The sequence below is a fragment of the Rhinoderma darwinii genome, chromosome 4 (assembly GCF_050947455.1).
Source record: "Rhinoderma darwinii isolate aRhiDar2 chromosome 4, aRhiDar2.hap1, whole genome shotgun sequence".
NCBI lineage: Eukaryota > Metazoa > Chordata > Amphibia > Anura > Rhinodermatidae > Rhinoderma > Rhinoderma darwinii.
The window spans coordinates 334,370,640-334,394,611 of record NC_134690.1 but is presented as its reverse complement, the minus strand read 5'-3'; the positions used below and the strand labels follow the sequence as shown (position 1 = coordinate 334,394,611).

Here is a 23,972-nt window from a genome sequence, read left to right as displayed (position 1 = left end):
AGGGTATTGCCATACCCGGGAGAACCCACATTACAGTTTATGGGGTGTAGGTCTCCGGTCAAAATGCTCACTACACCTCTAGATGAATGCCTTAAGGGTGTAGTTTTTAAAATGGGGTCACTTCTTGCGGGTTTCAACTGTACTGGTACCTCAGGGGCTTCTGCATACATGACTTCGCACTAGAAAATCCCCAGTAGGCCAAATGGTGGTCCTTTCCTTCTGAGCCCTCCCATGGGCCCAAACGGCAGTTTATCACAACAAATGGGGTATTGCGGCACTCAGAACAAATTGCGCAACAGAATGGGGTATTTTGTTTCTTGTGAAAATAAGAAATTTTCAGCCAAAACTACATATTATTTGAAAAAAATAATTTTGTTTTCATTCCCAGCCCAATTCAAATAAGTTCTGTGAAAAAACTATCGGGTCAAAATGGTCACAACACCCATAAATGAATTCCTTGAGGGGTGTAGTTTCCAAAATGGGGTCATTTGTGGTTGGTTTCTATTGCTTTGATACCTCTGGGGCTCTGCAAATGCGACATGGCACCCGAAAACCAATCCAGCAAAATCTGGACTCCAAAGAACACACAGCGCTCCTTTCCTTCTGAGCCCTCCCATGGGCCCAAACGGCAGTTTATCACCACAAATGGGGTATTGCCGCACTCAGGACAAATTGGGCAACAAAATTGAGTATTTTATTTCTTGTGAAAATAAGAATTTTTGAGCTAAAATGAAATATTATTGGAAAAAATATATATATTTTTAATTCCCAGCCCAATTCAAATAAGTTCTGTGAAGAAACTATGGAGTTTAAATGGTCACATTACCCATAAATGAATTCCTTGAGGGGTGTAGTTTCCAAAATGGGGTCACTTCTGGTGGGTTTCCATTGCTTTGATACCTCTGGGGCTCTGCAAATGCGACATGGCACCCGAAAACCAAACCAGCAAAATCTGTACTCCAAAGAACACACAGCGCTCCTTCCCTTCTGAGGCCTCCCATGGGCCCAAACAGCAGTTTATTGCCACAAATGGGGTATTGATGCACTCAGGAGAAATTGGGCAACAAAATTGAGTATTTTGTTCCCTGTGAAAATAAGAAATTTTGGTAAAAAATTACATCTTATTGGAAAAAATTTCATTTTTTTAATGTCACAGCCCAATTGAAATAGGTGCTGTGAAAAAACTGTGTGGTCAAAATGCTAACAACAACCATAAATGAATTCCTTGAGGGGTTTAGTTTCCAAAATGGGGTCACTTTTGGTGGGTTTCCATTGCTTTGATTCCTCTGAGGCTCTGCAAATGCGACATGGCACCCGAAAACCAATCCAACAAAATCTGGACTCCAACAAACATATAGCGCTCCTTTCCTTCTGAGCCCTCCCATGGGCCCAAACGGCAGTTTATCACCACAAATGGGGTATTGCCACACTAAGGACAAATTGGGCAACAAAATGGGGTATTTTGTCCCCTGTGAAAATAAGAAATTTTGATCACAAATGACATTTTATTGGAAAAAATTACATTTTTTTCATTTCACAGCCCAATTCAAATACGTGCTGTGAAAAACCTGTGCGGTCAAAATGGTAACAACAACCCTAAATGAACTCATTGAGGGGTGTAGTCTCCAAAATGGGGTCACTATTGGGGGATTCCTACTGTTTTGGCACCTCAACACCTCTTCAAACCTGGCATGCTGCCTAAAATATATTCTAATAAAAAAGAGGACTCAAAATGCACTAGGTGCTTCTTTGCTTCTAGGGCTTGTGTTTTAGTCCACGAGCGCAGTAGGGCCACATGTGGGACATTTCTAAAAACTGCAGAATCTGGACAATACATATTTAGTAGTGTTTCTCTGGTAAAACCTTCTGTGTTACAGAAAAAAAAATGAATATAATTGAAATTCTGCAAGAAAAATGAAATTTGCAAATTTCACCTCCACATTGCTTTAATTCCTGTGAAATGCCTGAAGGGTTAAAAAACTTTCTAAATGCTGTTTTAAATACTTTGAGGGGTCTAGTTTTTAAAATGGGGTGTTTTATCAGGGTTTCTATTACATAGGCCCCACAAAGCCACTTCAGAACTCAAGAGGTACCTTAAAAAAAAGGCTTTTGAAATTTTCTTAAAAATATGAGAAATTGCTGTTTATGTTCTAAGCCTTGTAACGTCCAAGAAAAATAAAAGAATGTTCAAAAAACTATGCCAATCTAAAGTAGACATATGGGAAATGTGAACTAGTAACTATTTTGGGTGGTATAACCTTCTGTTTTACAAGCAGATGCATTTAAATTCTGAAAAATGCAATTTTTTCAAAATTTTCTCTCAATTTTGAAATTTTTCACCAATAAACACTGAATATATCGACCAAATTTTACCACGAACATAAAGCCCAATGTGTCACGAGAAAACAATCTCAGAATCGCTTGGGTAGGTTTAAGCATTCTGACGTTATTACCACATAAAGTGAAATATGTCAGATTTGAAAAATGGGCTCTGAGCCTTAAGGCCAAAACTAGGCTGCGTCCTTAAGGGGTTAAAAGCACACAAGACTTTTTATGCTTTTTAAAATTACCACAATTCGCACAAGAGCTGTACAAAAAATTGTGAGGGGACTGTAGCAGATATACAACATGGTCAGAGTTACAAGTTAAATAATGTTTAATATCATAGGTTTTCACTTTATTGGATACTCAAAAGAGCCTGTTTACACACCCCAAACTTAGAAAACACCCCTTAATTTGAGTAATAATATAATATTGAGATTCTCTCTTACCCATGCCCAAATCAGATTTCACCAATTAAATCATTTAGGAACGTCGAAATGAAAACAACGGAGGAGCTTTTAATTTGGGTTTATTCTGCAGGCATCCCCACAGTTAAATCGTGGTTTCTTATATAAGAAAGGCCACGATAAAGTGCAACAGTTATCCTTTTTTTATTATTCTCTGACTGCTCTTTTTTAGGAAACTCCGTAGGTTAAAACTTTTACCAGGAGTGGGGTTCGAACCCACGTGGATACAAATCCATTGGATCTTAAGTCCAACGCCTTAACCACTCGGCCATCCTGGTGTTATATGGTGGTGAGAGCCAATGCAGGAGAGCGCCAGTGCAGGTGAGCCTTATGAGTTTAGAAAACAATGAAGACCATCCTAGTTTGAGCATAAATTCAAGCGGTATGAATATTGTGGAATTTTCTCACTATGCACCATGTTCTGGCTTTTTATGAGGTCGGGCTAGTCAGAAGCCCAAACTCATATGGATACTAATTGAAAATCGGCTGTATTTTTGGTATTGACCTGAAAAGTCGTGTATGATATATCGAAGACTTCTATGACTGTATCCAATTCCTTTTAATCTCTTTAATGCCATGACCACATAAGTAAAGTCAATGTGACAGCAACATATCGCTATGGGTAAACGGATGGTAGACGGTGGTAAGACCCCACCAGTTAAAAAACACACAAGACTTTTTATGCTTTTTAAAATTACCACAATTCGCACAAGTGCTGTACAAAAAAATGTGAGGGGACTGTAGCAGATATACAACATGGTCAGAGTTACAAGTTAAATAATGTTTAATATTATAGGTTTTCACTTTATTGGGTACTCAAAAGAGCCTGTTCACACACCCCAAACTTGGAAAACACCCCTTAATTTGAGTAATAATATAATATTGAGATTCTCTCTTACCCATGCCCAAATCAGATTTTACAAATTTATCATTTAGAATACAGGAACGTCGAAACGAAAACAATGGAGGAGATTTAAATTTGGGTTTATTCTGCAGGTATCCCCACAGTTAAATCGTGGTTTCTTATATAAAAAAGGCCACGATAAAGTGCAACACTAATCCTTTTTTTATTATTCTCTGACTGCTCTTTTTTAGGAAACTCCGTAGGTTAAAACTTTTACCTGGAGTGGGGTTCAAACCCACGTGGATACAAATCCATTGGATCTTAAGTCCAACACCTTAACCACTCGGCCATCCTGGTGTTATATGGTGATGAGAGCCAGTGCAGGAGAGCGCCAGTGCAGGTGAGCCTTATGAGTTTAGAAAACAATGAAGACCATCCTAGTTTGAGCATAAATTCAAGCGGTATGAACTGTGTATATTGTGGAATTTTCTCACTATGCACCATGTTCTGGCTTTTTATGAGGTCGGGCTACTCATATGGATACTAATTGAAAATAGGCTATATTTTTGGTATTGACCTGAAAAGTCGTGTATGACATATCGAGGACTTCTATGACTGTATCCAATTCCTTTTAATCTCTTTAATGCCATGACCACATAAGTAAAGTCAATGTGACAGCAACATATCGCTATGGGTAAACGGATGGTAGACGGTGGTAAGACTCCACCAGTTTAAAAACACACAAGACTTTTTATGCTTTTTAAAATTACCACAATTCGCACAAGAGCTGTACAAAAAATTGTGAGGGGACTGTAGCAGATATACAACATGGTCAGAGTTACAAGTTAAATAATGTTTAATATCATAGGTTTTCACTTTATTGGATACTCAAAAGAGCCTGTTTACACACCCCAAACTTAGAAAACACCCCTTAATTTGAGTAATAATATAATATTGAGATTCTCTCTTACCCATGCCCAAATCAGATTTCACCAATTAAATCATTTAGGAACGTCGAAATGAAAACAACGGAGGAGCTTTTAATTTGGGTTTATTCTGCAGGCATCCCCACAGTTAAATCGTGGTTTCTTATATAAGAAAGGCCACGATAAAGTGCAACAGTTATCCTTTTTTTATTATTCTCTGACTGCTCTTTTTTAGGAAACTCCGTAGGTTAAAACTTTTACCAGGAGTGGGGTTCGAACCCACGTGGATACAAATCCATTGGATCTTAAGTCCAACGCCTTAACCACTCGGCCATCCTGGTGTTATATGGTGGTGAGAGCCAATGCAGGAGAGCGCCAGTGCAGGTGAGCCTTATGAGTTTAGAAAACAATGAAGACCATCCTAGTTTGAGCATAAATTCAAGCGGTATGAATATTGTGGAATTTTCTCACTATGCACCATGTTCTGGCTTTTTATGAGGTCGGGCTAGTCAGAAGCCCAAACTCATATGGATACTAATTGAAAATCGGCTGTATTTTTGGTATTGACCTGAAAAGTCGTGTATGATATATCGAAGACTTCTATGACTGTATCCAATTCCTTTTAATCTCTTTAATGCCATGACCACATAAGTAAAGTCAATGTGACAGCAACATATCGCTATGGGTAAACGGATGGTAGACGGTGGTAAGACCCCACCAGTTAAAAAACACACAAGACTTTTTATGCTTTTTAAAATTACCACAATTCGCACAAGTGCTGTACAAAAAAATGTGAGGGGACTGTAGCAGATATACAACATGGTCAGAGTTACAAGTTAAATAATGTTTAATATTATAGGTTTTCACTTTATTGGGTACTCAAAAGAGCCTGTTCACACACCCCAAACTTGGAAAACACCCCTTAATTTGAGTAATAATATAATATTGAGATTCTCTCTTACCCATGCCCAAATCAGATTTTACAAATTTATCATTTAGAATACAGGAACGTCGAAACGAAAACAATGGAGGAGATTTAAATTTGGGTTTATTCTGCAGGTATCCCCACAGTTAAATCGTGGTTTCTTATATAAAAAAGGCCACGATAAAGTGCAACACTAATCCTTTTTTTATTATTCTCTGACTGCTCTTTTTTAGGAAACTCCGTAGGTTAAAACTTTTACCTGGAGTGGGGTTCAAACCCACGTGGATACAAATCCATTGGATCTTAAGTCCAACACCTTAACCACTCGGCCATCCTGGTGTTATATGGTGATGAGAGCCAGTGCAGGAGAGCGCCAGTGCAGGTGAGCCTTATGAGTTTAGAAAACAATGAAGACCATCCTAGTTTGAGCATAAATTCAAGCGGTATGAACTGTGTATATTGTGGAATTTTCTCACTATGCACCATGTTCTGGCTTTTTATGAGGTCGGGCTACTCATATGGATACTAATTGAAAATAGGCTATATTTTTGGTATTGACCTGAAAAGTCGTGTATGACATATCGAGGACTTCTATGACTGTATCCAATTCCTTTTAATCTCTTTAATGCCATGACCACATAAGTAAAGTCAATGTGACAGCAACATATCGCTATGGGTAAACGGATGGTAGACGGTGGTAAGACTCCACCAGTTTAAAAACACACAAGACTTTTTATGCTTTTTAAAATTACCACAATTCGCACAAGAGCTGTACAAAAAATTGTGAGGGGACTGTAGCAGATATACACCATGGTCAGAGTTACAAGTTAAATAATGTTTAATATTATAGGTTTTCACTTTATTGGATACTCAAAAGAGCCTGTTCACACACCCCAAACTTGGAAAACACCCCTTAATTTGAGTAATAATATAATATTGAGATTCTCTCTTACCCATGCCCAAATCAGATTTCACCAATTTATCATTTAGAATACAGGAACGTCGAAACGTAAACATTGGAGGAGCTTTTAATTTGGGTTTATTCTGCAGGCATCCCCACAGTTAAATCGTGGATTCTTATATAAGAAAGGCCACGATAAAGCGCAACAGTTATTCTTTTTTTATTATTCTCTGACTGCTCTTTTTTAGGAAACTCCGTAGGTTAAAACTTTTAGCAGGGTGGGGTTCGAACCCACGTGGATACAAATCCATTGGATCTTAAGTCCAACGCCTTAACCACTCAGCCATCCTGGTGTTATATGGTGATGAGAGCCAGTGCAGGAGAGCGCCAGTGCAGGTGAGCCTTATGAGTTTAGAAAACAATGAAGACCATCCTAGTTTGAGCATAAATTCAAGCGGTATGAACTGTAGAATATTGTGGAATTTTCTCACTATGCACCATGTTCTGGCTTTTTATGAGGTCGTGCTAGTCAGAAGCCCAAACTCATATGGATACTAATTGAAAATCGGCTGTATTTTTGGTATTGACCTGAAAAGTCGTGTATGACATATCGAGGACTTCTATGACTGTATCCAATTCCTTTTAATCTCTTTAATGCCATGACCACATAAGTAAAGTCAATGTGACAGCAACATATCGCTATGGTAAATGGATGGTAGACGGTGGTAAGACTCCACCAGTTTAAAAACACACAAGACTTTTTATGCTTTTTAAATTTACCACAATTCGCACAAGAGCTGTACAAAAAATTGTGAGGGAACTGTAGCAGATATGGTAGACGGTGGTAAGACTCCACCAGTTTAAAAACACACAAGACTTTTTATGCTTTTTAAAATTAAAATTAAAAATTGTGAGGGGACTGTAGCAGATATACAACATTGTCAGAGTTACAAGTTAAATAATGTTTAATATTATAGGTTTTCACTTTATTGGATACTCAAAAGAGCCTGTTCACACACCCCAAACTTGGAAAACACCCCTTAATTTGAGTAATAATATAATATTGAGATTCTCTCTTACCCATGCCCAAATCAGATTTCACCAATTTATCATTTAGAATACAGGAACGTCAAAACGAAAACAACGGAGGAGCTTTTAATTTGGGTTTATTCTGCAAGCATCCCCACAGTTAAAGGAACAGTGTCATGGCAAATAATTTTTTTTATATGTTAAAGATGTTAGTGCTTTAATAAAAACGTTTTTATTCATTTGTGTGTTTGTGTTTTACTTTTTCTTATTTTTACACTTTTTCTTCCCTATGGGGGCTGCCATTTTTTGTTCCATTTCTGTGTGTGTCGATTAACGACACACACAGACATGGAGTACGGCAGCCACAGTCCCATAGGGACTGCGAACGGCTCCCGTCCCATTGACTGCCGTGTACGGCGTCTGTGTGGGAACTGCGCATGCGCCGCTCCCACACAGTCCTATTCGAAATTGGCGCCGTCCGGCGCCATTTTCCTGTGGACCGGAAGTCGCGGCCGGACAGTAATATTACTACTTACGGTCGCGGCTTCCGGACTTGTGCACATGGAACAGCGGCAGCAAAGGGAGCGGACGGGCCGGAGGGAGCCACGGCGGCAGGAGCAGGTAAGAGATTTCAATGTATGTTAGTGTTTGTGTGTGTTTACTACTGTATGTAAACCTACTACACTGTGGGTTACCTCAAAAAATGGCGACACACAGTGTAGGAGGTTAAACCTTTCAAACCCCTCGTTTATCCCGGCACTAGCCAGGATAAAGGAGGGGGGGATGCTGAGAGCTCACTAGAGCGAGGGCTTTTAACCCAATGTTGCAATGCTGCAATTTTGGGAACTAGCTCCATCTAGTGACCAAAAATGGGTAGTATTATAAATTAGAATTAATTTATAATATTTCCTGACTATTTCCTGACTTGTGAAAAAAATAAAAAAAATTTGAACCATGTTTAATCACCCACACACTAAATGTTTAATTTTTTAAAAAAAAACATGTTTTTCTGGCAACACATTCCCTTTAAATCATGGTTTCTTATATAAGAAAGGCCACGATAAAGTGCAACAGTTATCCTTTTTTTATTATTCTCTGACTGCTGTTTTTTAGGAAACTCCGTAGGTTAAAACTTTTACCAGGAGTGGGGTTCGAACCCACATGGATAGAAATCCATTGGATCTTAAGTCCAACGCCTTAACCACTCGGCCATCCTGGTGTTATATGGTGGTGAGAGCCAGTGCAGGAGAGCGTCAGTGAAGGTGAGCCTTATGAGTTTAGAAAACAATGAAGACCATCCTAGTTTGAGCATAAATTCAAGGGGTATGAACTGTGAATATTGTGGAATTTTCTCACTATGCACCATGTTCTGGCTTTTTATGAGATCGTGCTAGTCAGAAGCCCAAACTCATATGGATACTAATTGAAAATCGGCTGTATTTTTGGTATTGACCTGAAAAGTCGTGTATGACATATCGAGGACTTCTATGACTGTATCCAATTCCTTTTAATCTCTTTAATGCCATGACCACATAAGTAAAGTCAATGTGACAGCAACATATCGCTATGGGTAAACGGATGGTAGACGGTGGTAAGACTCCACCAGTTTAAAAACACACAAGACTTTTTATGCTTTTTAAAATTACCACAATTCGCACAAGAGCTGTACAAAAAATTGTGAGGGAACTGTAGCAGATATGGTAGACGGTGGTAAGACTCCACCAGTTTAAATACACACAAGACTTTTTATGATTTTTTAAATGACCACAATTCGCACAAGAGCTGTACAAAAAATTGTGAGGGGACTGTAGCAGATATACAACATGGTCAGAGTTACAAGTTAAATAATGTTTAATATTATAGGTTTTCACTTTATAGGATACTCAAAAGAGCCTGTTCACACACCCCAAACTTGGAAAACACCCCTTAATTTGAGTAATAATATAATATTGAGATTCTCTCTTACCCATGCCCAAATCAGATTTCACCAATTTATCATTTAGAATACAGGAACGTCGAAACGTAAACATTGGAGGAGCTTTTAATTTGGGTTTATTCTGCAGGCATCCCCACAGTTAAATCGTGGTTTCTTATATAAGAAAGGCCACGATAAAGTGCAACAGTTATCCTTTTTTTATTATTCTCTGACTGCTCTTTTTTAGGAACCTCCGTAGGTTAAAACATTTACCAGGAGTGAGGTTCGAACCCACGTGGATACAAATCCATCAGATCTTAAGTCCAACGCCTTAACCACTCGGCCATCCTTGTGTTATATGGTAGTGAGAGCCAGTGCAGGAGAGCGCCAGTGCAGGTGAGCCTTATGAGTTTAGAAAACAATGAAGACCATCCTAGTTTGAGCATAAATTCAAGCGGTATGAACTGTAGAATATTGTGGAATTTTCTCACTATGCACCATGTTCTGGCTTTTTATGAGGTCGCGCTAGTCAGAAGACCAAACTCATATGGATACTAATTGAAAATCGGCTGTATTTTTGGTATTGACCTGAAAAGTCATGTATGACATATTGAGGACTTCTATGACTGTATCCAATTCCTTTTAATCTCTTTAATGCCATGACCACATAAGTAAAGTCAATGTGACAGCAACATATCGCTATGGGTAAATAGATGGTAGACGGTGGTAAGACTCCACCAGTTTAAAAACACACAAGACTTTTTATGCTTTATAAAATGACCACAATTCGCACAAGAGCTGTACAAAAAATTGTGAGGGGACTGTAGCAGATATACAACATGGTCAGAGTTACAAGTTAAATAATGTTTAATATTATAGGTTTTCACTTTATTGGATACTCAAAAGAGCCTGTTCACACACCCCAAACTTGGAAAACACCCCTTAATTTGAGTAATAATATAATATTGAGATTCTCTCTTACCCATGCCCAAATCAGATTTCACCAATTTATCATTTAGAATACAGGAACGTCGAAACATAAACATTGGAGGAGCTTTTAATTTGGGTGTATTCTGCAGGCATCCCCACAGTTAAATCATGGTTTCTTATATAAGAAAGGCCACGATAAAGTGCAACAGTTATCCTTTTTTTATTATTCTCTGACTGCTCTTTTTTAGGAAACTCCGTAGGTTAACACTTTTTCCAGGAGTGGGGTTCGAACCCACGTGGATCCAAATCCATTGGTTTTTAAGTCCAACGCCTTAATCACTCGGCCATCCTGGTGTTATATGGTGGTGAGAGCCAGTGCAGGAGAGCGCCAGTGAAGGTGAGCCTTATGAGTAGAGATGAGCGAACTTATCAAAAGTTCGGTTCGGCTAGTTCGCCGAATTTCACAAAAAAGTTCTGTTCGTACCGAACTAGTTCTGACCGAACCTGTCACTTCCGTGCGCCGAGCATGGTACTGTCCGGGGTGCTGATAGAGTTAATGTTCTGCACTAACTCTTTCAGCAACCTTCACAGTACATGCTCGGCGCGCGGAAAATACAATTTAAATGTAATAAAAAAATAAAAATTATACGTTCGTACTTACTTTCCTCCTGTCCGGCCTCCAGCGATGACGTTTCATCCCTTTCGCCGCTGCAGCCAATCACAGGCTGTAGTGGCTGTCACGCACGTCAGGATGACGCTTCATCCCACGTGACCGCCTCTGCAGCCAATCACAGGCTGCAGCGGCGACATGGATGAAACGTCATCGCTGGAGGCCGGACAGGAGGAAAGTAAGTATGAACGTATTTTTATTTTTTTTTGGCATGTATGTATGTATGTATGTTGGCATGTATGTATGTTGTCATGTATGTATGTATGTATGTATGTATATCTGTGCATGTATGTTGGCATGTATGTATATATGTGCATGTTTGTATGTATATTTGCATGTATATATTTGCATGTATGTTTGCATGTGTGTATGTTTGCATGTATGTATTTTTGCATGTATGTTGTCATGTATGTATGTATGTTGTCATGTGTGTATGTATATTTGTATGTATGTATGTTTGCATGAATGTATGTATGTATGTTTGCATGTATGTATGTTTGCATGTATGTATATTTGCATGTATATATGTGCATGCTTGTATGTATGTTTGTATATATGTATGTATGGCCATGTATGATACTGTCTGCTGGCGCCCTGTATCTAAGTCAACTTCACGGCAGGCTTCTATACATGGTATAACAGTCAGTATCACACATTAAACTGAATCTAAGCCTACAACATGTTTTATTTCATTTTTTTTTTTTTTTTACAGGTTTGGTGTTTGGACTACGTCGGTTTCGAGGACTACTTAGATTACGTTTTTTTTTCTACAATAAAATGGTTAATGAGGGTTGTGTTGGGGGTGCTTTATTTCAATAAAATATTTTATCTATGTCTTTGTCTTTTCTTTTCAAATTTTATTACTACCACTTTAGTAATGGCCGCTGTCTGAGTGACAACATCCATTACTAAGGCGAGGCTTAGTGTTAGCCGGTGCAGAGGCTAACACTAACCACCATTATTACCCCAGTACCCACCACCACCAGGGGTGCCGGGAAGAGCCAGGTACGATCCAGTACCCGACCATCTGTTGTGATGGTCGGACTCTGGGGCGGCCGCAGGCTGGTATTATGAGGCTGGGAAGGGCCAAAAACAGTGGACCTTCCCACCCTTGTAATGCTAGGCTGCTGCTGCTGTGTTGTATCTGGCTGGTTATAAAAGTGGGGGGGACCCCACGTCATTTTTTTTAATTATTTATTTAAATTTTTTTTTTTAAAAAGACATGGGGTTCCACCCAATTTATCATAACCAGCCACATACAACACAGTGTTATTAGCCTGGGAATGGACAAAACCAGCGGCCCTTCCCACCAATTGTAATGCCAGACTGCTGCGGCCTTGCATATGGCTGGTTATTAAAAATGTGGGGGACCCGTCTATTGCTAAATTTGTTAAATTAAAAAAAAAAAACGACGTGGGGGTCCCCCCCATTTTTATAACCAGCCCAATACAACACAGCAGCAGCCTAGCATTATAAGGGTGGGAAGGTCCACTGATTTTGGCCCTTCCCAGCCTCATAATACCAGCCTACGGCCGCCCCAGTACCCGACCATCACAACAGATGGTCGGGTACTGGATCGTACCAAGCTCTTCCCGGCACCCCTGGTGGTGGTGGGTACCGGGGTAATAATGGGTGGTTAGTGCTAGCCTCTGCACCGGCTAACACTAAGTACCGCCTTAATAATGGACGCTGTCAATCAGCCAACTGCCATTATCTAGACACTAATAAAGTTTAAAAAAAAACACAAAGACAATTCTTTTTTTATTGAAATAAGAAATCCCCAACAAAACCCTCGTTAACCATTTTATTAAAATTTGAAAAAACGTAGATCTACGCAGTAGTCCAACGAATCGAAGATGTAGTCCAATCGGTACATCAAAATCTGCAACAACATAAAAAAAAAATTATCAATGTGAACAATAACAATACTTCTACTCACCTACACACATATATACACGCACACACACACATACAACCATACACAAACACACACATACACAAACACATATACACACACATATAAAAACAAACACACCCATATATACACAAACACACACACATAAACACACACCCATATACACAAACACACACATATACAAAAACACACACACACACAAACATCTACACACAAACATATATACAAATACACCCATATATATACACAAACACACACATAAACACACACCCATATACACAAACACACACATATACAAAAACACACACACACAAACATATACACATACACCCATATATACACACACCCATATATACACATACACAAACACACCCATATATACACAAACACAAACACACATATAAAAACAAAAACAGACAAAGACACATACCCAAACACACACACTGTTTCTTTTAAATGCTGCTGTGGAACCCGCTCGATCCACTATATAAGGCTGCGCTACAGTGCAGCATTTAAAAGAAACAGGATCCTGACCTGTCCATAGAGTTTAAGGCAGCACAGAGTATTTCAGGAGATGAGCGTGCAGATTCAGTGCTGCTGTGAACTCTGCTCTTACCATTACGTAGCTCTCAGTCTGTTACCTCTCCTCCACTCCTGTCCTCAAGAACACCTTCACATGATTGGCAAGTCACCACGTAATGGTAAGAGCAGAGTTCACAGCAGCACAGAGTATTTCAGGAGATGAGCGTGCGGATCTTGTGTGGGGTGGTGACTTGCCAATCATGTGAAGGTGTTATTGAGGACAGGAGTGGAGGAGAGGTAACAGACTGAGCTACGTAATGGTAAGTGCAAAGTTCACAACAGAACAGAATCTGCACGCTCCTCTCCTGAAATATTTTGTGCTGCTGTGAACTCTGCTCTTACCATTACGTAGCTCTCAGTCTGTTACCTCTCCTCCACTCCTGTCCTCAAGAACACCTTCACATGATTGGCAAGTCGCCACTGCGCACAAGATCCGCACGCTCATCTCCTGAAATACTCTGTGCTGCTGTGAACTCTGCTCTTACCGTTACGTAGTGACTTGCCAATCATAAAGGTGTTATTGAGGACAGTAGTGGAGGAGAGGTAACAGACTGAGAGCTACGTAATGGTAAGAGCAGAGTTCACAGCAGCACTGAATCTGCACGCTCATCTCCTGAAATACTCTGTGCTGCCTTAAACTCTGTGGACAGGTCAGGATCCTGTTTCTTATAAATGCTGCACTGTAGCGCAGCCTTATATAGTGGATCGAGCGGGTTCCCTAGCAGCATTTAAAAGAAACAGGATCCTGACCTGTCCACAGAGTTTAAGGCAGCACAGAGTATTTCAGGAGAGGAGCACGGCCGGCCACAGGCAGCCGGTCGTTTTTCCAAGCCGTGCTCCCATTATGCACACGACCGTAAAAACACCCGTTATTGCGGGTCGTAATTACGACCCGCAATAACGGGCTCATAGACTTCTGTTACCCACGGGTACCTTCCCGTTTTCTCACGGGAAGGTGCCCGTGCCGTTAAAAAAATAGAACATGTTCTATTTTTCTATTTTACGGGCCGTGCTGCTATAAAATTTAGGGTATGTTCACACGACAGCGTCCGTAACGGCTGAAATTACGGGGATGTTTCCGCCTGAAAACATCCCCGTAATTTCAGCCGTAACGGCATGTGCAGGCGCTTGAACGGCGCTTCCATTACGGACGTAATTGGCGCTGCTATTCATTGGAGTCAATGAATAACGGCTCCAATTACGGCCAAAGAAGTGACAGGTCACTTCTTTGACGCGGGCGTCTATTTACGCGCCGTCATTTGACAGCGGCGCGTAAATATACGCCTCGTGTGACCAGACAAACGTCTGCCCATTGCTTTCAATGGGCAGATGTTTGTCAGCACTATCGAGGCACTATTTTCGGGCGTAATTCGGGGCAAAAAATCCAGAATTACATCCGTAATTAGTGCGTGTGAACACAGGGTATGTTCACACGCACTAATTACGGACGTAAACATCCCCATAATTTCAGCCGTAACGGACGCTGTCGTGTGAACATACCCTTATAATGACAGCACGGCTCGTAAAAGCGGCCGGCTGCCCGTGGCCGGCCGTGCTCGTAATTACGAGTCGTAATTACGAGCACGACCCGTAAAATAAAAAAATAGAACATGTTCTATCTTTTTAACGGCACGGGCACCTTCCCGTGAGAAAACGGGAAGGTACCCGTGGATAACAGAAGTCTATGAGCCCGCTATTTCGGGTCGTAATTACGACCCTTAATAACGGGTGTTTTTACAGTCGTGTGCATGAGGCCCCGTAATGACGGGTGGCTACATGTGTGCACCCGTCATTACGGCAGCGTTGCTAGGCGACGTCAGTAAATAGTCACTCTTCAGGGTGCTGAAAGCGGTATGAACTGTGAATATTGTGGAATTTTCTCACTATGCACCATGTTCTGGCTTTTTATGAGGTCGTGCTAGTCAGAAGCCCAAACTCATATGGATACTAATTGAAAATCGGCTGTATTTTTGGTATTGACCTGAAAAGTCGTGTATGACATATCGAGGACTTCTATGACTGTATCCAATTCCTTTTAATCTCTTTAATGCCATGACCACATAAGTAAAGTCAATGTGACAGCAACATATCGCTATGGGTAAACGGATGGTAGACGGTGGTAAGACTCCACCAGTTTAAAAACACACAAGGCTTTTTATGCTTTTTAAAATTACCACAATTCGCACAAGAGCTGTACAAAAAATTGTGAGGGAACTGTAGCAGATATGGTAGACGGTGGTAAGACTCCACCAGTTTAAAAACACACAAGACTTTTTATGCTTTTTAAAATTACCACAATTCGCACAAGAGCTGTACAAAAAATTGTGAGGGGACTGTAGCAGATATACAACATGGTCAGAGTTACAAGTTAAATAATGTTTAATATTATAGGTTTTCACTTTATTGGATACTCAAAAGAGCCTGTTCACACACCCCAAACTTGGAAAACACCCCTTAATTTGAGTAATAATATAATATTGAGATTCTCTCTTACCCATGCCCAAATCAGATTTCACCAATTTATCATTTAGAATACAGGAACGTCAAAACATAAACATTGGAGGAGCTTTTAATTTGGGTGTATTCTGCAGGCATCCCCACAGTTAAATCATGGTTTCTTATATAAGAAAGGCCACGATAAAGTGCAACAGTTATCCTTTTTTTATTATTCTCTGACTGCTCTTTTTTAGGAAACTCCGTAGGTTAAAACTTTTACCAGGAGTGGGGTTCGAACCCACGTGGATACAAATCCATTGGTTCTTAAGTCCAACGCCTTAATCACTCGGCCATCCTGGTGTTATATGGTGGTGAGAGCCAGTGCAGGAGAGCGCCAGTGAAGGTGAGCCTTATGAGTAGAGATGAGCGAACTTATCAAAAGTTCGGTTCGGCTAGTTCGCCGAATTTCACAAAAAAGTTCGGTTCGTACCGAACTAGTTCTGACCGAACCACCGAAAAAGGCCATACTTACAAATGGACACAGCCAGGTCAGAAATGCTGATGAAAGGGCGAGCAGGTGCTTTAAATAATAATAGCCACTCCCACTGGTCTTGAGGGGAGTGGTGTGTGGTGCATGGGATGTGTAGTAAGAAATAATAAATGAATAGTGTGTGTGCAAGTGTAATACTATAAGTGAAATATAGGGGGCAGTAATAAATGAAGTGCCTCAATAGAAATAAATGGATAATGGGGTGCAAGTGAGTGAAACATGGAGGGATAGTGTGTACGTCATGAGGCACAACGTGTATAGCCAGGTAGAAGCCTATTTGTGACGCCTTGATAATTCATAGAGCGGGCTACCCTGCTTGCTATGCCAAACAACAACACACCATGCTCTCCCAGCATCAAAGACCCGGCTGTGTCCAAGAGAAGCGAATATACGTAATAATGAATAATACCTGGGGTATTGGTAATCATTTTGGCCAAAAGGACGCAAGCTCGCAATCCACGACAAGGATCCCCAGACTTGCGAGTCCCTAACTCCTAAACTGGAACAGAACGTTCCTGATGCACAAACAGAACCGATAAAAACACAGGGACATATACAAAACCACCGAAAAAGGCCATACTTACAAATGGACACAGCCAGGTCAGAAATGCTGATGAAAGGGCGAGCAGGTGCTTTAAATAATAATAGCCACTCCCACTGGTCTTGAGGGGAGTGGTGTGTGGTGCATGGGATGTGTAGTAAGAAATAATAAATGAATAGTGTGTGTGCAAGTGTAATACTATAAGTGAAATATAGGGGGCAGTAATAAATGAAGTGCCTCAATAGAAATAAATGGATAATGGGGTGCAAGTGAGTGAAACATGGAGGGATAGTGTGTACGTCATGAGGCACAACGTGTATAGCCAGGTAGAAGCCTATTTGTGACGCCTTGATAATTCATAGAGCGGGCTACCCTGCTTGCTATGCCAAACAACAACACACCATGCTCTCCCAGCATCAAAGACCCGGCTGTGTCCAAGAGAAGCGAATATACGTAATAATGAATAATACCTGGGGTATTGGTAATCATTTTGGCCAAAAGGACGCAAGCTCGCAATCCACGACAAGGATCCCCAGACTTGCGAGTCCCTAACTCCTAAACTGGAACAGAAAGTTCCTGATGCACAAACAGAACCGATAAAAACACAGGGACATATACAAAACCACCGAAAAAGGCCATACTTACAAATGGACACAGCCAGGTCAGAAATGCTGATGAAAGGGCGAGCAGGTGCTTTAAATAATAATAGCCACTCCCACTGGTCTTGAGGGGAGTGGTGTGTGGTGCATGGGATGTGTAGTAAGAAATAATAAATGAATAGTGTGTGTGCAAGTGTAATACTATAAGTGAAATATAGGGGGCAGTAATAAATGAAGTGCCTCAATAGAAATAAATGGATAATGGGGTGCAAGTGAGTGAAACATGGAGGGATAGTGTGTACGTCATGAGGCACAACGTGTATAGCCAGGTAGAAGCCTATTTGTGACGCCTTGATAATTCATAGAGCGGGCTACCCTGCTTGCTATGCCAAACAACAACACACCATGCTCTCCCAGCATCAAAGACCCGGCTGTGTCCAAGAGAAGCGAATATACGTAATAATGAATAATACCTGGGGTATTGGTAATCATTTTGGCCAAAAGGACGCAAGCTCGCAATCCACGACAAGGATCCCCAGACTTGCGAGTCCCTAACTCCTAAACTGGAACAGAACGTTCCTGATGCACAAACAGAACCGATAAAAACACAGGGACATATACAAAACCACCGAAAAAGGCCATACTTACAAATGGACACAGCCAGGTCAGAAATGCTGATGAAAGGGCGAGCAGGTGCTTTAAATAATAATAGCCACTCCCACTGGTCTTGAGGGGAGTGGTGTGTGGTGCATGGGATGTGTAGTAAGAAATAATAAATGAATAGTGTGTGTGCAAGTGTAATACTATAAGTGAAATATAGGGGGCAGTAATAAATGAAGTGCCTCAATAGAAATAAATGGATAATGGGGTGCAAGTGAGTGAAACATGGAGGGATAGTGTGTACGTCATGAGGCACAACGTGTATAGCCAGGTAGAAGCCTATTTGTGACGCCTTGATAATTCATAGAGCGGGCTACCCTGCTTGCTATGCCAAACAACAACACACCATGCTCTCCCAGCATCAAAGACCCGGCTGTGTCCAAGAGAAGCGAATATACGTAATAATGAATAATACCTGGGGTATTGGTAATCATTTTGGCCAAAAGGACGCAAGCTCGCAATCCACGACAAGGATCCCCAGACTTGCGAGTCCCTAACTCCTAAACTGGAACAGAACGTTCCTGATGCACAAACAGAACCGATAAAAACACAGGGACATATACAAAACCACCGAAAAAGGCCATACTTACAAATGGACACAGCCAGGTCAGAAATGCTGATGAAAGGGCGAGCAGGTGCTTTAAATAATAATAGCCACTCCCACTGGTCTTGAGGGGAGTGGTGTGTGGTGCATGGGATGTGTAGTAAGAAATAATAAATGAATAGTGTGTGTGCAAGTGTAATACTATAAGTGAAATATAGGGGGCAGTAATAAATGAAGTGCCTCAATAGAAATAAATGGATAATGGGGTGCAAGTGAGTGAAACATGGAGGGATAGTGTGTACGTCATGAGGCACAACGTGTATAGCCAGGTAGAAGCCTATTTGTGACGCCTTGATAATTCATAGAGCGGGCTACCCTGCTTGCTATGCCAAACAACAACACACCATGCTCTCCCAGCATCAAAGACCCGAACCTGTCACTTCCGTGCGCCCAGCATGGTACTGTCCGGGGTGCTGATAGAGTTAATGTTCTGCACTAACTCTTTCAGCAACCTTCACAGTACATGCTCGGCGCGCGGAAAATACAATTTAAATGTAATAAAAAAATAAAAATTATACGTTCGTACTTACTTTCCTCCTGTCCGGCCTCCAGCGATGACGTTTCATCCCTTTCGCCGCTGCAGCCAATCACAGGCTGTAGTGGCTGTCACGCACGTCAGGATGACGCTTCATCCCACGTGACCGCCTCTGCAGCCAATCACAGGCTGCAGCGGCGACATGGATGAAACGTCATCGCTGGAGGCCGGACAGGAGGAAAGTATTTTTATTTTTTTTTGGCATGTATGTATGTATGTATGTATGTTGGCATGTATGTATGTTGTCATGTATGTATGTATGTATGTATATCTGTGCATGTATGTTGGCATGTATGTATATATGTGCATGTTTGTATGTATATTTGCATGTATATATTTGCATGTATGTTTGCATGTGTGTATGTTTGCATGTATGTATTTTTGCATGTATGTTGTCATGTATGTATGTATGTTGTCATGTGTGTATGTATATTTGTATGTATGTATGTTTGCATGAATGTATGTATGTATGTTTGCATGTATGTGTGTTTGCATGAATGTATGTTTGCATGTATGTATGTATGCATGTTTGTATGTATATTTGCATGTGTGTATATATATATGTATGTATGTATGTTGTCATGTATGTATGTATGTATGTATGTTGTCATGTATGTATATATGTGCATGTATGTTGGCATGTATGTATATATGTGCATGTGTGTATGTATGTATATTTGCATGTATATATTTGCATGTATGTATGTTGTCATGTATGTATGTATATATGTGCATGTATGTTTGCATGTATGTTGGCATGTATGTATACATGTGCATGTTTGTATGTATATTTGCATGTATATATGTTTGCATGTATGTATGTATGTATGTATGTATGTATATTTGCATGTATGTATGTTGTCATGTATGTTTGTATGTATGTTGTCATGTATGTATGTATATATGTGCATGTATGTATGTTTGCATGTTTTTATTTTTGCATGTATGTTTGCATGTATGTTTATATATATGTGCATGTATGTAATTATGTTTGCATGTATTTATGTTTGCATGTATATTTGTGCATGCTTGTATATATGTATGTATGTATCTTTGCATGTTTGTTTGTATGTATGTATGTTTTCATGTGTGTGTGTATGCATGTATGTATGATAGTTTGCATGTATATATGTGTGTATGTTTGCATGTATGTATATTTGCATGTATATATGTGCATGCTTGTATGTATGTTTGTATATATGTATGTATGGCCATGTATGATACTGTCTGCTGGCGCCCTGTATCTAAGTCAACTTCACGGCAGGCTTCTATACATGGTATAACAGTCAGTATCACACATTAAACTGAATCTAAGCCTACAACATGTTTTATTTCATTTTTTTTTTTTTTTTTACAGGTTTGGTGTTTGGACTACGTCGGTTTCGAGGACTACTTAGATTACGTTTTTTTTTCTACAATAAAATGGTTAATGAGGGTTGTGTTGGGGGTGCTTTATTTCAATAAAATATTTTATCTATGTCTTTGTCTTTTCTTTTCAAATTTTATTACTACCACTTTAGTAATGGCCGCTGTCTGAGTGACAACATCCATTACTAAGGCGAGGCTTAGTGTTAGCCGGTGCAGAGGCTAACACTAACCACCATTATTACCCCAGTACCCACCACCACCAGGGGTGCCGGGAAGAGCCAGGTACGATCCAGTACCCGACCATCTGTTGTGATGGTCGGGCTCTGGGGCGGCCGCAGGCTGGTATTATGAGGCTGGGAAGGGCCAAAAACAGTGGACCTTCCCACCCTTGTAATGCTAGGCTGCTGCTGCTGTGTTGTATCTGGCTGGTTATAAAAGTGGGGGGGACCCCACGTCATTTTTTTAAATTATTTATTTAAATTTTTTTTTTTAAAAAGACATGGGGTTCCACCCAATTTATCATAACCAGCCACATACAACACAGTGTTATTAGCCTGGGAATGGACAAAACCAGTGGCCCTTCCCACCAATTGTAATGCCAGACTGCTGCGGCCTTGCATATGGCTGGTTATTAAAAATGTGGGGGACCCGTCTATTGCTAAATTTGTTAAATTAAAAAAAAAAAACGACGTGGGGGTCCCCCCCATTTTTATAACCAGCCCGATACAACACAGCAGCAGCCTAGCATTATAAGGGTGGGAAGGTCCACTGATTTTGGCCCTTCCCAGCCTCATAATACCAGCCTACGGCCGCCCCAGTACCCGACCATCACAACAGATGGTCGGGTACTGGATCGTACCAAGCTCTTCCCGGCACCCCTGGTGGTGGTGGGTACCGGGGTAATAATGGGTGGTTAGTGCTAGCCTCTGCACCGCCTAACACTAAGTACCGCCTTAATAATGGACGCTGTCAATCAGCCAACTGCCATTATCTAGACACTAATAAAGTTTAAAAAAAAACACAAAGACAATTCTTTTTTTATTGAAATAAGAAATCCCCAACAAAACCCTCGTTAACCATTTTATTAAAATTTGAAAAAACGTAGATCTACGCAGTAGTCCAACGAATCGAAGATGTAGTCCAATCGGTACATCAAAATCTGCAACAACATAAAAAAACAGTTATCAATGTGAACAATAACAATACTTCTACTCACCTACACACATATATACACGCACACACACACATACAACCATACACAAACACACACATATATACAAACACATATACACACACATATAAAAACAAACACACCCATATATACACAAACACACACACATAAACACACACCCATATACACAAACACACACATATACAAAAACACACACACACACAAACATCTACACACAAACATATATACAAATACACCCATATATATACACAAACACACACATAAACACACACCCATATACACACATATACACAAACACACACATATACAAAAACACACACACACAAACATATACACATACACCCATATATACACACACCCATATATACACATACACAAACACACCCATATATACACAAACACAAACACACATATAAAAACAAAAACAGACAAAGACACATACCCAAACACACACACTGTTTCTTTTAAATGCTGCTGGGGAACCCGCTCGATCCACTATATAAGGCTGCGCTACAGTGCAGCATTTAAAAGAAACAGGATCCTGACCTGTCCATAGAGTTTAAGGCAGCACAGAGTATTTCAGGAGATGAGCGTGCAGATTCAGTGCTGCTGTGAACTCTGCTCTTACCATTACGTAGCTCTCAGTCTGTTACCTCTCCTCCACTCCTGTCCTCAAGAACACCTTCACATGATTGGCAAGTCACCACGTAATGGTAAGAGCAGAGTTCACAGCAGCACAGAGTATTTCAGGAGATGAGCGTGCGGATCTTGTGCGGGGTGGTGACTTGCCAATCATGTGAAGGTGTTATTGAGGACAGGAGTGGAGGAGAGGTAACAGACTGAGCTACGTAATGGTAAGAGCAAAGTTCACAACAGAACAGAATCTGCACGCTCCTCTCCTGAAATATTTTGTGCTGCTGTGAACTCTGCTCTTACCATTACGTAGCTCTCAGTCTGTTACCTCTCCTCCACTCCTGTCCTCAAGAACACCTTCACATGATTGGCAAGTCGCCACTGCGCACAAGATCCGCACGCTCATCTCCTGAAATACTCTGTGCTGCTGTGAACTCTGCTCTTACCGTTACGTAGTGACTTGCCAATCATAAAGGTGTTATTGAGGACAGTAGTGGAGGAGAGGTAACAGACTGAGAGCTACGTAATGGTAAGAGCAGAGTTCACAGCAGCACTGAATCTGCACGCTCATCTCCTGAAATACTCTGTGCTGCCTTAAACTCTGTGGACAGGTCAGGATCCTGTTTCTTATAAATGCTGCACTGTAGCGCAGCCTTATATAGTGGATCGAGCGGGTTCCCTAGCAGCATTTAAAAGAAACAGGATCCTGACCTGTCCACAGAGTTTAAGGCAGCACAGAGTATTTCAGGAGAGGAGCACGGCCGGCCACAGGCAGCCGGTCGTTTTTCCAAGCCGTGCTCCCATTATGCACACGGTCGTAATTACGACCCGCAATAACGGGCTCATAGACTTCTGTTACCCACGGGTACCTTCCCGTTTTCTCACGGGAAGGTGCCCGTGCCGTTAAAAAAATAGAACATGTTCTATTTTTCTATTTTACGGGCCGTGCTGCTATAAAATTTAGGGTATGTTCACACGACAGCGTCCGTAACGGCTGAAATTACGGGGATGTTTCCGCCTGAAAACATCCCCGTAATTTCAGCCGTAACGGCATGTGCAGGCGCTTGAACGGCGCGTCCATTACGGACGTAATTGGCGCTGCTATTCATTGGAGTCAATGAATAACGGCTCCAATTACGGCCAAAGAAGTGACCTGTCCACAGAGTTTAAGGCAGCACAGAGTATTTCAGGAGAGGAGCACGGCCGGCCACAGGCAGCCGGTCGTTTTTCCAAGCCGTGCTCCCATTATGCACACGACCGTAAAAATACCCGTTATTGCGGGTCGTAATTACGACCCGCAATAACGGGCTCATAGACTTCTGTTACCCACGGGTACCTTCCCGTTTTCTCACGGGAAGGTGCCCGTGCCGTTAAAAAAATAGAACATGTTCTATTTTTCTATTTTACGGGCCGTGCTGCTATAAAATT

At 40.9% G+C, this 23,972-nt stretch overlaps 9 non-coding genes across 9 annotated transcripts; all 9 read right to left on the bottom strand.

Moving 5' to 3' along the window:
* Positions 1-2,984: 2,984 nt before the first annotated feature.
* On the bottom strand, positions 2,985-3,067 carry TRNAL-UAA (transfer RNA leucine (anticodon UAA)). The gene has a single exon. It is a non-coding gene; the product is annotated as a tRNA-Leu (tRNA).
* An 840-nt stretch (positions 3,068-3,907) lies between these two features.
* On the bottom strand, positions 3,908-3,990 carry TRNAL-UAA (transfer RNA leucine (anticodon UAA)). Its single transcript has one exon. It is a non-coding gene; the product is annotated as a tRNA-Leu (tRNA).
* Positions 3,991-4,817: 827 nt separating this feature from the next.
* TRNAL-UAA (transfer RNA leucine (anticodon UAA)) lies at positions 4,818-4,900 on the bottom strand. The gene has a single exon. It is a non-coding gene; the product is annotated as a tRNA-Leu (tRNA).
* Positions 4,901-5,740: 840 nt separating this feature from the next.
* Positions 5,741-5,823, bottom strand: TRNAL-UAA (transfer RNA leucine (anticodon UAA)). The gene has a single exon. It is a non-coding gene; the product is annotated as a tRNA-Leu (tRNA).
* An 833-nt stretch (positions 5,824-6,656) lies between these two features.
* On the bottom strand, positions 6,657-6,738 carry TRNAL-UAA (transfer RNA leucine (anticodon UAA)). Its single transcript has one exon. It is a non-coding gene; the product is annotated as a tRNA-Leu (tRNA).
* Positions 6,739-8,550: 1,812 nt separating this feature from the next.
* Positions 8,551-8,633, bottom strand: TRNAL-UAA (transfer RNA leucine (anticodon UAA)). Its single transcript has one exon. It is a non-coding gene; the product is annotated as a tRNA-Leu (tRNA).
* A 966-nt stretch (positions 8,634-9,599) lies between these two features.
* Positions 9,600-9,682, bottom strand: TRNAL-UAA (transfer RNA leucine (anticodon UAA)). The gene has a single exon. It is a non-coding gene; the product is annotated as a tRNA-Leu (tRNA).
* Positions 9,683-10,530: 848 nt separating this feature from the next.
* On the bottom strand, positions 10,531-10,613 carry TRNAL-UAA (transfer RNA leucine (anticodon UAA)). The gene has a single exon. It is a non-coding gene; the product is annotated as a tRNA-Leu (tRNA).
* A 5,526-nt stretch (positions 10,614-16,139) lies between these two features.
* TRNAL-UAA (transfer RNA leucine (anticodon UAA)) lies at positions 16,140-16,222 on the bottom strand. Its single transcript has one exon. It is a non-coding gene; the product is annotated as a tRNA-Leu (tRNA).
* Positions 16,223-23,972: the final 7,750 nt, after the last annotated feature.